We start from the raw sequence: 14,586 nt of genomic DNA, 5'->3' as shown, positions 1-14,586 counted from the left end.
TGCAATCCGGGCCAGGGCTGGAGCCAGCTGGAGTCAGCTGTGAGGAGACGTGCTGCTCTGAAGGGTCGAGTTTGCTTGGGGCTCGTGTTCTCCACATCCCGCCCATCTCCTGGAATTGCTTTCCCAGGCAATGATCTCGTGGTTCTGGGAGCCAGGCTCCCCCCTGGCTGCTCTCAGGGGTTTCAGGGAGGAATCCTTCTCTATGAGGCTGCCCCATCCCTGGAAGTGCTCCAGGATGGGCTTGGACACCAAGGTCCCTTCCACCCCAAACCAGTCTGGGATCCTACAAACACTCCTAAAACCTTGAGGGAGCTTGAGGATAAATTTGATCCACAGTGGCAGAAAAAAATCCCCAGCCTCAGAGCCAAAACCACCCTGAGCCCCCAGCTGCTGGGTAGGGGAGAAAGAGGAATACTCCTTTTTCAGGAGTGCTTTTTGGGAAGGAAACTCCATTTTTCCCTGCTGGAAACCAAATGATAACAAGGCCTGGCAGCTCGGCGAGCAAACAGGGACCTGCAGCTGCCCCCGGGGCAGGTCGGGGTGAGCTCGGAGTGCTTCAGGACTGGGAATCACCACGGCCAGAAGCGAGTGCTTGTCTTCCCGCTGTAACTATCCCGGCAGCTGCGTGGCCAAAGAGGAAGATGAGTCCCCTGACACACGAAGAGGCTCCAGCAAATCCCTGAGGCTTCTGCAAATTCACCATTACCCGGCTCATTAATTTATTTTTTGCTTCCATCAGCGTGCCTCCCTTGGCCTGGCCGTGCTCGTCCCTGCAGGAGCGGAGCTTCAATCGCAACTTTAAAGGGCGCAGCTGCGCTTCTCCCGTTCTGGTCACGTCCCGGCTCGCTCTCCGTGCTCAGAATGCCCCGCTCCTCTCATTAACCAGCTGCACAAAGGCTCCCGGCCCTGCCCGGGGGCACCTTTGGGACGAAGAGGAGACAATTTGTGACAAGGACTGTGCCACACGCGGGGTGTCCTTTGGAGGAGTGAGCAGCCGCATGACAAAGTCCGGGGTGGTCGGGCAGGGCTCAGCTTCCTCCCACATCCACTCGGAGATGTCACGGTCCTTTCGGGACAGGGGGGTGTGACAGCTGGGTGTCCCTAGGAGCGGCTTTTCCACAGCCGCAGCCCTGCTGCATCCCGCTCCTCCTGGATCCAGCTGTTGATCCAGCTGTTCTGCTCCCGACACCACACCTGCCTCCAGCCACACGCCGCTGTCACACCACCCCCCCTCTCTGCCATCCTCAGCTCTATTTCTATTCTCGTTTCACCCGTCCCAACCTTTATTTCCCCTCAGCCTCTATCAGAAGTCCTTTGCAAGCCAAAGACCAAGCCACCGACCGCAACACCTCGGGGGTTAAGGGGAGCGGCTGCGGGTTTTTTTTTAATTCCATTCCTCGGTGCAAGGTCCGCCCTCCCCGCCTCCCCAATGGTTTGCGCTCAGATTGCTATCAGCCTTTTGTACGAGGCGGTTGTCAGCCCGCCCGGCTCCCCATCCCGGCTCGCTCCCGGACTAGAACTGAGCAGGAGGAACTCGCCCGTCGTCCTCCTGCCGGCCCTGTGGCTCGGCCAGCTGGGTGCGTTTGCAGCTGGGCGCCCCAAGGTGAACCCCAGGATCATCGCAGCTCCCCGAGGTGAGTCTCGGGCTGCGCACTCGGCATGCAGCTGCTTCCCCCCGCGGGCTCCTTCCTACCTGGATCTCGTCCTTTGAGCAGAGTCGGGTAATTTTTGCATCCTTTGTGTCCTCGGCGAGGCTTTTGGCTCTCCTTAAAAGCCGGTGGGGGCCTTGGGAGAAGCATTCTTTTTTTACTTTCTTTGGAAGAGACATGCAAGTCCAGAGGCACTGGGCCAATGCTCAATCGCTGCATTTAATTGACGTTTTTACAGTTGAACAAGGGGCTGACAATGTTACCAAGGAAAACACAACTCAGGAGCTCGCTGGGCAGCAGCCTCTGAACTCTGGGTGATGCAAAGAGCAGCAGATGATGAAGAATATTCCTGTCAGATTTCTCCTTCACTTCTTGTGCCAGCAAGAGCAACCCATCCTCGTTCAGGGTTTTGTTCCTCAGTGATTGTGTGTGGTTTAGAGAGAAAACAGAACCCAGGAGCATTAATTATTGAATCTGCACTGCCCCCCTCAGACGTGTGAGGTCTGAGTCTTGTGCTGGGAGTGGGGCCAATGACATTTCTGGCAGTCGGCCTTGGAGCTGGAAGGATTTGGAGTTCACACTGGAGACTGAGCTCCCTCTGCGGTCAGAAGAGGGGGAGAGCCCTTCCTGCAGGAGCTCTCTGCAGGGAAAGCTTTTCCCAAGTCGGGTTTTCTCTGCGAATAGCTCAAGTCTTGTCTCTTCAGGACCAGACCACGCAGTGCCCCGCAGGGTTTTGCCGTCGGTGGGAGCGCTGGAAGAGATGCTGGGAACACTGGGAGGGAACTGGGAGCACAGGGAATGCTAGGAGGGAACTGGGAGGGTGAGTGGAAGCAGCGGCAGTGAAGAAGAAGGAGCACTGGGAGGGGGATGAGGAGCACTGGGAAGGTGCAGTGCTCCCAGTTCCTTGGCAGTGCTCTCCCCATCCGTGCCGGTGCTTGGCAGGCAGAGGGATAGTGCGAGGGAACTGGGAGGGAACTGCCCAGCACTGGGCAGCGTGCAGCAGGAACTGGGGTGAGCAGAGAGAAGGGAGAGGGGGCCCCAGTCACTGCACAGTGACCTCCCCCCAAAAAAGGAAAGAAAGCGGGTGCTACGAGAAGAACAAGGATTTAAAATGAACGAGAAAAACTTCACTTTTGGAATTGTGCTTGAACTTGGGAGGACGTCCCTTCACCTACAGTTTGAAGGCTCTCAGTTGAAGGAAAACACACACTTTAATGATTTTTGGTATCTCACTATGTGGGAACTCATGAATTTCATGTTTAAATGGAAGGAGAATGCCTTTATAGTGCTATTTTTTTGATTTGAATTCGGGGAAAGTCTCGATTTAACTGAAGGGCCAAGGCCGGCAGAGTCCGAGCCCCGCCGGACGCCGCCCCCGCCAGCGCTGCGCTGTGTCTTACCCTGCCCTGCTCTGGCTCAGCCTGGTGAGATCCCCCAGGAGCAGCTTCCGCGGGGGATGAGGTTCTTCATCACTCTCTGCGGCGAGTGACGCTATTTCCCTAGTGGTTCTTTCGGTACAAGAGCACCATCTTTTTCGCTGTACCGCCAAACTCTGCCTCGCAGCTTTGTCAAAACCACCAAAGTCCGCTCTGCGCCGCGACCGAGACTAGGAGGACGGCATCTTTGTCCCGACTTTGGCGGATAGCTTCTCTGTCCCACAGGTTTCGGGCCGGCGGCGATCCCCGGAGCTCGGAGCGGCTCCAGCCCAGGTACGAGCCGCGCTCGGCTGTGCCCCAGCCCGGGGCTCGCTGCGGCCGGAGGGGCCGCGCTGAGGGGAACGGGGCGGTTCTGGCGAGTTCCTTGGGCCGGGGTCCCCCGTGTGCCCCTGGGCTGAGATGGCGGAGGGAGGGAGCGGCTGCCCGCGGTCTCCTCCTTGCCGCGGATCCCTGGGGACGAGCCGGTGCCGCAGCAGCGCTGGCTCATCCCGGCTGCTCTCGGTAGCCCGGAGGTGGCTGCTCCGTGCCCGCCACAGTTTCCGGGCTCGGTGCCGCTGCTCAGGCGGGAGGTGTCCCTGCCCGGCTCCCGGAGAGCTCCCGCAGGCTGCGCTTTGTCTCCGCAGGTGCTGCCGCAGCGTCCGGACAGCGGGGACTGAATGACAATTTGAAAGAGTTAAGATTGTAGCTAAGGGTTAGAAGCAATTCATATTAATCAGGGTAGGTTAGATAAACAAACCATAGGTTAATGGTTATTAGGTGCTTAAAGTAGCGATAACAGAGGTATTGTTTGCCATTAAGAGATTGTTTCTGTTTTGTTTATAGAAAGGAGTAAATGAACTGTTACTAAGAACAGAGTGAAACCAGTAGAACAGTGGCTAACTCCTGGACTTTGTAGCAATCAGTGACGAAGCAGGGGATATTGGATTGTGCCAGGGGGTCACGGAGACCTGAAGAAGATTTTCCTTTCTTCATCTTTCAGGACCACTGACCCAATTCGAGACCACCGACCCAATTCCAGAGAAGAATTGCGCACCCATAATGGGCTGTTTGCCTCATTTTAGTGCAGAGCGGGGATGGGAGGGGCTGGGGTTGTGTGTGTGTATGGAATGTAAGAGTTTGGGAAATAAATAGAGGGTGAGGAACCTTGTTCGGGGCTGCCACGTCTCTAGGGAATCACCCCCGAGCATCCCGCCGGTGTTTTAATAAACACAGCACTGTGTAACTTTAACTAGTTCGAGAGAGTTTGTCCGTGAACATTTCGGGTTTAACGATTCCATTTGGCGACCACGGCAGGTCGAGGTTCTGCTGGGCTGTGAGAGCAGCTCGGGTGGGTGATCCCCTGGGCACCCCCGGGATGTTCCTGGCAGAGAGGGCTCCGCCGCCCGGGCTGCTCATCCCGCAGCAGACAAGGACTCCTGACCGCTGAATCTGGGGACAAAGCCGAGTGTTTAAAAACCGGAACAGTTTTAAACAGGGACCTGTGAGGCGTACGCGCGGTCAGGAAAGGCCATTGGGAAGCCGTGGGAGAGGTCCCAGCACAAGCTGTGCCTGTGCAGAGAGCTTGAGAGCTGCCAGCTGTGTTTGGTGTCCTGCACAGAGCTGTGGGGCTGCTGGGCCGGGCCGGGCTCGGGCTTTGGCTGCCGGCACAGGGCGATTTTGCCATTTGTTGTGCCGTACAGGGCTCAGTTTGCTGGCAATTTGGGGCTAGCAGTGTTAAGGGCAAGCCCTTGTCTGTGGTTATTGTGCTGCTGTGAATGTGTCCTGACTGTGAGAGTGGTTGTGAGAAATAATCAAAAGCCCCTCCCCGCTGTGACTGTGGTGAGTGTGTACTTCAGTCGATGAGGAGTGCTGAGGGTGAGCGCTTTAGTAGAGCGTGTTTGTGAGTGTTTCATTAATAAGGCTGTGATGGTATTTTCGTGCAAGAGAAGTTAGTTTGTGTGTCTGAGTGACGGAGAGCCGTGTGTTTGGGAGCTGTCGTGTATTTTTAAAGTAACTCTGCCATCTTCTGTCAAAAGCTGGTAGGTGTTTTTTTTTGGGAGCTGAGACGTTTGTGCAGAAAGTTAGTAAGACAGTACAGACAAAGGACAGGACCGGTTTAGCAGAGAAGAGTAAAAGCATTTCATAAGGGCTCAGTTGTGATTCTTGACACGGAGGTTGTGTTTGTAAATCATAAGGATAACTTCTGTCTGAGAATCCAACCTAGCCAGAGGGTAAGAGGGAGTTCCCTTACCTCAGTGGTTTGGGCTGGACTCGTGGGAGTTTGTGAATTCAGTGAACTGGTGGATAGACAGGGAAAATGCAAGAATATGTCTAGAAGGTTTATATCAAACGCCATCTGGAAAACTGGTGGCTTTGGATTTGGAACAACAGGCTGTAGAGAATTTAGAAAGTCAAGAGGAGGTGAATGGAATAGCTTGTATTTGTGGGAAGTTTCCTGCAGTTTTTGGTGCATCTAGAGGCTGGCATTGTTCGTGGGTGCTATTGCAGTGTGAGATTTGCACGGGATGCTGTTATTGTTCTTCTGCTAACTGGTACAGAGAGTGCTCAGTGCCAACAGCTCCCTGATCGAGCTGATTTAGAACCAAAGATTTTAAAGTTGGTGTGTGGAAAGTCACACTCAGTACCTGAACCATGGGCTCTGCGAGAAGAAGGCTGGAAAGGACTGTAAGGAGCTGTGAAGGTTTGGGTGGAAGCGAGACAAGAGGCAAAGGAGGAGATAATAAGAATTAGAGTGCAAGTTTTGTTGAGGGGAGGAGGAGTGATGGGAACTAACCAAAGTAAGGAGATCCCTCAAACTGGTCCTTTAGGATGTGTTTGGCACTGGAAGGGACTAGCAGGGCACAGTGGTACAGAGAACAAACAGGCTCTGGTTAAGTTTTGTACCCAGTGGTGGCCACTTTACAGCCTTGGAAAAGGGGTCAGATGGCCTCCAGCTGGAACTTTAGATTATGAGACTTCGTTACAGCTTAGGCTTTTCTTGAGACAGGAGCAGAAGTGGGAAGAAGTGACGTATGCTGACATGTTTTTCTCCCTCTGGAACCCCCCTGAGTGGCAGAGGGATTGTGGCATTGGAGCCCCCTCTGACCCCTTGGTATTGGCCCTGAAAAAAGACAATAAGGCCAGTAGAGGAAGGCTAAAACCATGTTGTAGCTTATGCTCCATAAATCAACACTGCACACACCCTGAGCAAATGTTGGGGAATTTGTTTAAACCAACCCCTGGGAGGCAAGGAAGGCTGAAGGGAAAAGCACTTTACCCTCTACTTCTGTAATAAAGCCAACTCCAATCTCTATCTCAACTCCAGCTCTGGCTCTCATTCCACCTCCTGAGATTTCTATCTCAACTCCAGCTCATATTCCATCCCCACTCCAATTAAAGCCATTTCTATTCCAGCTCCAGCTCTAAGCACAGCAGAATCAACTCCAGTTTCTGTTTCAACTTCAGCTCCAGCTTCTGTTCTATCTCCCACTTCAACTACCCCACTTACTCCTGAATCCCTCCCACTGCCCAACAGTGACCATGAGCAAGAGGAGCCCGCTCCAAAGGGTCCTGCACATCCCAGACCCAGAAACCAATTAAGAAAATTATTCAAACACCTTTGAGGTTGGCAGTAAGTCCTGAAGATAAAACAATAATAGTTAAAATTCCTTTTTCTACAACAAATTTAGAGGCTTGGGAAAAGATTGCAAAACGTTATTGAAGTGACCCAGTAGGTGTGGTGAAGAAGTTCAAGTTTCTGATTAAACAGCATCGATCTGACTGGTCAGATCTCCAGCTGTTGGTGAATGCCTCAATGGAGACAGAAAAGCAATTGGTTTTGAAAGTAGCTGAGAGTTTTGCAGAAAATATTTGTAAAATAACACAGAGGAAAAGGAGAGATCTATTTTCTCTTCAAAACCCACATTATAATAATGAAACTATCAAAAAACTAAAGGATTATCAAGACTTTTTAGTGAGGGGGTTAGGAAGAGCAATTCCTAAAACTTTAAACTGGTTCAGCCTATATGCAGTAAAACAAGGTCCCTCTGAAACACATTCTGAATCTTTAAAACATTTGTGAGATGCAATGCCATACACCATACACCTTTAAATCCTGAGTCTGAGGAAGGGGTACAGCAACTGGTAGATTTATTTCTAGGACAATCTACAGGAGCCATTAAACACAAACTTCAGAAGATACAGGGTCTGACAGTGCAAGATTTAGAGACTTTGCTGGAAGAGGCGTGGAGAGTTTTCAGCAAGTGGAAAGAAGGGTGCAAAGAAAGGATGAGAAAATCAGCAGGATGAGAAAATTGGCAGCAGGAGTAAGGGAAGAAGAAGAAAAAGGGAGGGGTGGACAAAGGCCACCAAGGCAGAAACCAGCCCAGCTAGGGAAAGACCAATGTGCATTCAGTGAGAAAACTGGACACTGGAAGAACCAGTGCCCAAAATGAAGAAAAGACAATGATCAAAGAAAAGAAGATGGAAAAGGGGAGGCAATGGTTGCTCATGTTAAGGAAGACTGAGGAAGACTGGAACGTCTTACGCTAGAAGACCCTGTGGTTATAGTGGAGCTAAGGAACAAAAAAAAAGAGAAATGGAATTTTTAATAGCTACAGGGGCAACATACTCGGTGTTAAATAAAGCTTTAACAGAAATAACAGATATAATTATGCCAAAATAAAAGTGGCAACTGACCAGTCTGGAAGAACTTGTTTTTGTAGGCCATTGAAATAAAGACTTAGGAAACAATGGGGAATTCCCAAGTTTTCATATATGCCCAATGCTCCATCAACACTTTTGGGTAGAGATTTGTTTGAACAACTAGAGGCAAAAATAATATTTAAAAATGGGGAGATTATTTTGGAGGTTAAGGACCAACAATATGTAGAATGTTACACCTGATGTTAATAACAACGAGACTAAAGTTGAAAGTGAGCTTGAAATACACAGGAAAATAATGGATCAGGTATTTCCTGGGGTGTGGGCTTCCAGTATAACAGGACGAGCAAAAAATGCACCCCCAGGTCAAGTTAAGCTTAAAGAAAGGTATAGCCAGTTAAACAATACTGCTTAAAAAAGGGAGATAGAGGATTAGCTGAGTAATTGAATTCTTTTTGCAGATAGGGCTGTTAAAAGAATGTCAGTCTGAGTTCAGGACTCCTATTTTACCTGTTAGAAAGCCTGATGGATCATGCCGAATAGCACAAGATTGAAGAGCTGTCAATAAGATAACTGAGGATTTGTGCCCAGTGGTTGCAAACCCCTACCTTTTGTTAACCATTTAACACCTGAACTAACATGGTTTAGATTTAGGTTTAGATTTAATGCTTTCTTTTGCCTTCCTCTCCATGAGGCTAGCCAGAAAATCTTTGCATTTGAATGGGAAAATCCCAAAATTGGACACAAAACTCAGTTCACATGGTCAGTTCTACATCAAGGATTTAAGAACTCACCCACGATATTTAGAGAACAACTTGCAAAAGGTCTGGAATCTTGGGAAGCTCCATCAGGAGAAGGACAGTTGTTGCAATATGTGAATGACCTCCTAATAGCTACCAAAACTCAAGAGACGTGTAGAGTGGACAGTAAACCTCCTAAACTTCTTGGGTTTGCAGGGGTATCGAGTATCCCAGAAGAAAGCCCAGATGTGTCAGAACCCAGGACATCCCTCTGGCTGCCCTGGATGGTTTGAGCCCCTCTCAGGGGGCTCAGAAACCTTGGCACAGAGCCCAAGACTCCTGTGCCTTTGATTTCAATCCATGGGAAAAACTACCATCTTTATATGAGGAGTCACAAGTCACAAAAGTTAAGTAGAGTATAAGTTAGTTTATCACAAGGTGACAAAGTAAGATTTTAAGATTTTTTAGAATAGGGGTTTGGGGTCAAGATGGAGGAATTTGGGCATGTCTGTCCTTTCTCCTTCTTCCTAGCATCTATCTTCTGGGTGATGTTGGCACGTTTGGATTGGTTTAGAGTAGAACTGGACTGCACAACATAGGTGATTGGTATTGGAAAATAACTGTAAATAATGTTCACGTGCTTTGTAGTATAAAAAGATAATACTGCCCTGAAGGTGGGCAGTGTGCCTGGGACTGACCTGCTGAACAGACCACAGCGGTCAGGGAAGGAATTTGTTAGATAAGATAAAATAAACAACCTTGGAAACTGCAGGCAACGACTCCTGACTCCTTCTTTGGTTCAGGGCTGGGCTACAGAGACTTTTAAACATACCCAGGTGGTCATCTCGAGCTCCTGAGAGGCCACCGACGCAGACGGTGAGGCGAACAGTGCTGGACAAAGAACCTTAGGAGAGGATGGCAAGGAAGCAATGTGCCGCAAAACCCCAGACAGTGAAGGAACTGAGAACCTTCTTGGACATGACTGTGGATTTACAATTATGTGCTGTTAGACAAACCCCTTTGTGCCTTGATTACGGAAGGAAACAGAGACCTCCAACGGACAAAAGAAGCAACACGAGCCTTTGACCAACTAACGAAGGACCTCATGTCAGCTCCAGCCATGAGACTTCCAGATGTGAGTAAACCATTCTTTTTGTTCTCTCACAAAAAGCAGGGGATTGCTTTGGGAATCCCCTAGCACAAGACCTGGGCCCGTATCACAGGGCAGTCGCCTACCTCTCCAAACAGCTGGATGCAGCAGCCAAGGGCTGGCCAGGGTGCCTCAGAGCTGTTGCAGCAGTGGCAGTGAACATGTAAGCAGCAGGCAAATTCACCCTAGGCCAGAAGATGACTGTGCCAGTGTCCCATGCAGTGTCTGCAGTCCTGGAGGTGAAAGGTGGGCACTGGCTTTCCCCACAGAGATTCCTGAAATACCAAGCCACAGTGATGCAGAACAAGATGATGCAGAAATTGTGGTAACTGATATTGTGAACCCAGCTTCCCTCCTCAGTGGCAGTACGGGAGAACTGGTGATCCAGGGAGACCATTGAAGCCACCTACTCCAGTTGTTCAGATCTGAAGGACACCCCTCTCAAGGACACTGAGACTTGATTCACTGATGGAAGTAGCACATGATCAGTGGAAAAAGACACACTGGGGATGTGGTTACTGTGAGCAGAGAGGTGACAGAGTCTGGACCATTACCAACCAACACCTCGGCACAGCAGGCTGAAATCATCACCTTAACCCAGGTTGGGCAAAAGGAAAGAAAATCAATATTTATACAGACTCAAGGGATGCATTTGGGGTGGTTCATGTACATGGAGCCATCTGGAAAGAAAGAGGACTGTTGAACTCACAAGGGAAATGTACTCAACATGTGGGAGAGATAATAAAATTGTTGGAGGCAGTTCAGTTACCTGAAAAGGGAACCACCATGCACATCAAGGCACACCAAAAAGTGAGCTCTGAACTGGAAGAGGGAAATGAGCTGGTGGACAGAAAGGCAAAAGCAGCAGCTAAAGATGAGGTAATTATTGAAAGAGTTGAGGCAGCTTTAATTCCAGATGGGCAAATTTCTGTTGAAGGTAAGCCAAGGTACAATAACAGGGACAAGAAGCTCATTAAGAAAGAAAATGGAAGTTATAACCAGGAGGGGTGGGCTATTACAGATGAAGGGAAAGGAAGGCTTGTGATCCCCTTTTACACCCTTTGGTCATTAGTGAAAGAGGAAAATGAGAAAATACACTGGGGAATAGATGCTTTGTACAATGATTTGAAAAACAGAATCATGACTAGAACTTTGCAAGGTGCAGTAATTCAAGTCACTCACCAATGTAGCATTTGCCTCCAAACTAATCCCAAAAATATTCCTACACCAAAGCTTGGGAAAATTGGAAAGGATACGGACCTGGGCAACAATGGCAAATGGATTTTTCAGAACTACCCAGGAGAGGGGGATATCAATACCTATTGGTGTTAACAGACACCTTTTCAGGATGGCCAGGAGCTTTCCCTACCAGAACTGCAAGTAACCCAAACACTGTTACAAGAAATAATACCGTGTTTTGGAGTCCCAGCTACATTGTCTTCAGATACAGGGCCACATTTTATTTCAAAAATTGTGCGGCACATGGGCTGCCATTTAGTCACAGACTGGGAACTTCATACTCCATCTCATCCACAGTCAAGGGGCCAAGTGGAGGAAATGAATTATTTGATTAAGCAGCAAATTGTAAGAATGGGACAAGCAGCAAAGTTACCTTGGCCTCAGACTCTTCCATTAACATAGTTACGAATTCGGACAAAGCCAAGAATAAAAGAAAAGCCTAGTCTCTGAAATATTGTATGGAAGACCTTGTGGAATTCAAGAAGGGACAACACCCACTCAAGTAGGGGAAGAAGCCCTGCACAAATATATGGTGGCCCTAAACAAACAACTTAGAAAAATTGAGAAACCTGTATCTGGGGCTCAAAGCAGAGAATTAGATGGATCAGTACATGATGTACAGCCACGGTGGAGCACAGTACACCAGCACTCACCTGGAAGACCAACAACCCAATGTGGGTGGACTTGTGACCCCTTTCAAAGGAAAAACTGCATGCCCTTGTGTTCCTTGTGGAGGAGCAGCTTTCCATGTGCCACATGGAACCATTCAGTAGCCCTTGGAACTCCCCTATCTTTGTTATTAAAAAACCCAGCAAGGACAGGTGGAGGCTCCTCCACGACCTCAGAAAGCTCAATGAGGTCATTGAGGACACGAGTTCCCTGAAGCCTAGCCTTCCACTGCCTGCCATGCTCCCATGCTGGCCATGACTGCTTTTTTAATATCCTCTCCATCCTCAGGGCACTCTGTGTTCTGCCTTTTCACTCCCCTCCCTGAACAGACAAGTTCCTCTATAAAGGAACCACTGGGGAGTTCTCCCCCAAGGGATGAAGAACTCTCCTAGCATCTGCCAGAGGTACGTGTCCCACATTCTCTCACCCATCTGCAAAACCTTCCCAGACGCCATCATTTATCATTACATGGATGACATTTTAATTTGTACCCAGTCAGACTCCTATTTTGACACGGTACTCAAGAGAACCATCACAACCACTGAGGATGCTGGATTTGAGATTGTCCAGGACAAGATCCAGAGCACCTGCCCGTGGATCTACCTTGGACTCTGGATTGGTGAGAGGACCATCGTACCCCAGCAACTTCCCATCAAGGATGACCCAAAGACCCTACGAGACCTCCATCAACTCTGCAGGAGCATCAGTTGGGTCTGTCCACTGCTGGGATCACCTCGCTGTCACAATCTGCTCGACACATGCAGGAGTAACAATGGTTCGTTTGACCTCAGGGTGCAAAAGACAAACAGCAAGGAACTAAAGTTTATTCAACAGCAAACAGTAATGCACTTTCTTGGGTCCCAACAACTCAGTTTTGCAATAGAGGGGAGAGATATAAAGGAAACAAAGTAGAGAGACAGAAAGAGGGGGATGGAAAGTAGCTACCAAGAGATGGAATGACATCCTCGGGGTCCAGCCAATAGATGTGTGTTCCATCTGTAGGGAGATCTCGAAGGTCTTCTTCAAAAAGTAATTTTTTTATAGTCCTTTTCCAAAGTAAGTGGCCTCTGGCCAAGAGGTGGGGAGATTTATGGACTATTGTGTGCAGAGGCCCATTGTTCCAAGAAACAGATGCTGGAAGAGGACGCTGCAGCCCTCCTTGAGAGCAGCGTAACATGGCAAGCAGCAAGCACACCTACAGTCCCTTGGCAAGCATCCACCTCAGCCAGGCCAGAACTCCTGTCCAGAGCGAGTGGAATCCATGGCGTCATAGTGTCAGTTCTTACGATGGTCGTGAGGCAGGTCAGGGAAAATTTGGACTGAACCTTAAAGCTTGGGCCACTCTTCAACCTGCTGTGAGGAGCTGAGGACCTCGACTGGCCAAGGACCATCAACCTGGAGGCCAAGGCAGCCACAGAGAAAGCGTCCATTGCACAGTCCACGAGGCAAGCCCACCACACCAACTCCGACCTCCATTTCCAATTCACCATCCTGGCTGAGTCCCCCAGGTTCTATGGATCCATTTTCTGATGGGATGACACTTTAAGGGATCCACTCCTGATCATTGAATGATCACTTTCTAAATCATAGCCCAACTAAAACCAGAACAATACTGCAAGAACTGATGGTGCAGCTAATTACAAAAGCCAGAGCTCGCCTTCAGACCCTCGTGGGCTGTGACTTTACATACATTTATTTACCACTGACTGTCAGGAGTTTGGAGTATTTGCTCCAGACCAATGAGCACCTCTAGTTTGCCCTAGACAGATACCCTAGACAAGTCTCTACTCACCTGCCAAAACATAAACTTTTTTAATTGGTCTTCAATTTGGCCCCAAAATCCCTAAAAAGTCATACACCTTTAAAAGCCCTAACTGCTTTCACTGATGGCTCCTGAGGATACCACAAGTCAGTGACGACTTGGAAAAACCCCAACACTCAGATGTGGGAGTCTGATGGCAAAATTGTTCAGGGATCCCCACAAAATGCAGAACTGGCAGCCGTCTTTAGAGCTTTTCAAAGAACTGCTTAATTTGGTCACCAATTTGGCTTATGTAGCAGGTGTTGCTAAAAGGGCTGAACATATTTTATTAAAGGAGGTTGTGAATCCAAATTTGTATAAATTCTTCTGGAAAATCTCCTCTCCCACTGAGAACAACCCCACCATATAATGCCTGTAAGGTCACACAGCGATCTGCCAGGCCCCAGTGCAGAAGGTAACCGGAGAGCTGATGCTCTCACCTTGGCAGTGCAGAGATCCACCCTGCCTGACATCTTTAGCCAAACTGAGCTCAGCCATCAGTTCTTCCATCAGAACGTCCCTGCCCTGGTAAGAATGTTGAAGTTAACCAGAGAGCAAGGCAGATCAGTGATGTCTTCATGCCCCAGCTGTCAACAATATGCCATGGCATCTGTGGGCACCGGGGAGAATTCCGAGGGCTGGAAAGCTGCCAGCTGTGGCACATGGACATAACGCACTACGCCCAATTCAGAAAACTCAAATATGTACATGTGTCCATCGACACTTTCTCTGGAGCTGGGTTTACTTCAGCCCAGGCAGTAGAGAAGGCCAAGGATGTGACCTGGCACTTCCTCCTTGCATTCTCCACCTTGGGCATTCCCCAGAACATCAGAACAGATAACAGTCCCACTTACACCTCGCGAAAGTTCCATTAATTTCTAGATCAGTGGAGGGTGAAGCATGGCACAGGTATATCCCACTCTCCCACAGGACAATCCATTGTAGAGAGGGCCCAGTGAACAATCAAAAGGCTCCTTGATCAGCAAAGAGGGGAGCAGAGACCATTCCTCCCATTGAGAGGCTCTGTAAGGTGATCTATGATTCCAGTTTTTTAAGAATTCATTTACGGAGCCAAGCCCCGCTATCATCCTTCTCAAATAACACCCGAGCTAAGCTGAAAGAGAAGTTGCTGGTGCTGAACAAGGACCCTGAGTCCAAGCAGATCATGGCCCTTTGGCACTCATCACCTGGGGGATAGGTGTGCCTGTGACTCCACAGGATCAGGCCCAAGGTGGATCCCAAGGAAGAACATCAAACCCTA

General features: G+C 49.2%; 1 protein-coding gene across 1 annotated transcript in view; it reads left to right on the top strand.

Moving 5' to 3' along the window:
- Positions 1-3,179: 3,179 nt before the first annotated feature.
- LOC116999273 (C-type lectin domain family 2 member H-like) overlaps positions 3,180-14,586 on the top strand; it is a 35,100-nt gene continuing 23,693 nt past the window's right edge. The window contains exon 1 of the mRNA XM_033065772.2: positions 3,180-3,358. The gene's annotated coding sequence lies outside the window, so the exon portion shown is untranslated. The remainder of the gene's footprint in view (positions 3,359-14,586) is intronic.

The sequence above is a fragment of the Catharus ustulatus genome, chromosome 8 (assembly GCF_009819885.2).
Source record: "Catharus ustulatus isolate bCatUst1 chromosome 8, bCatUst1.pri.v2, whole genome shotgun sequence".
In the NCBI taxonomy this organism is placed as follows: Eukaryota; Metazoa; Chordata; class Aves; order Passeriformes; family Turdidae; genus Catharus; species Catharus ustulatus.
The sequence above is the reverse complement of the archived record's forward strand: the minus strand, read 5'-3'. Positions and strand labels throughout refer to the sequence as shown.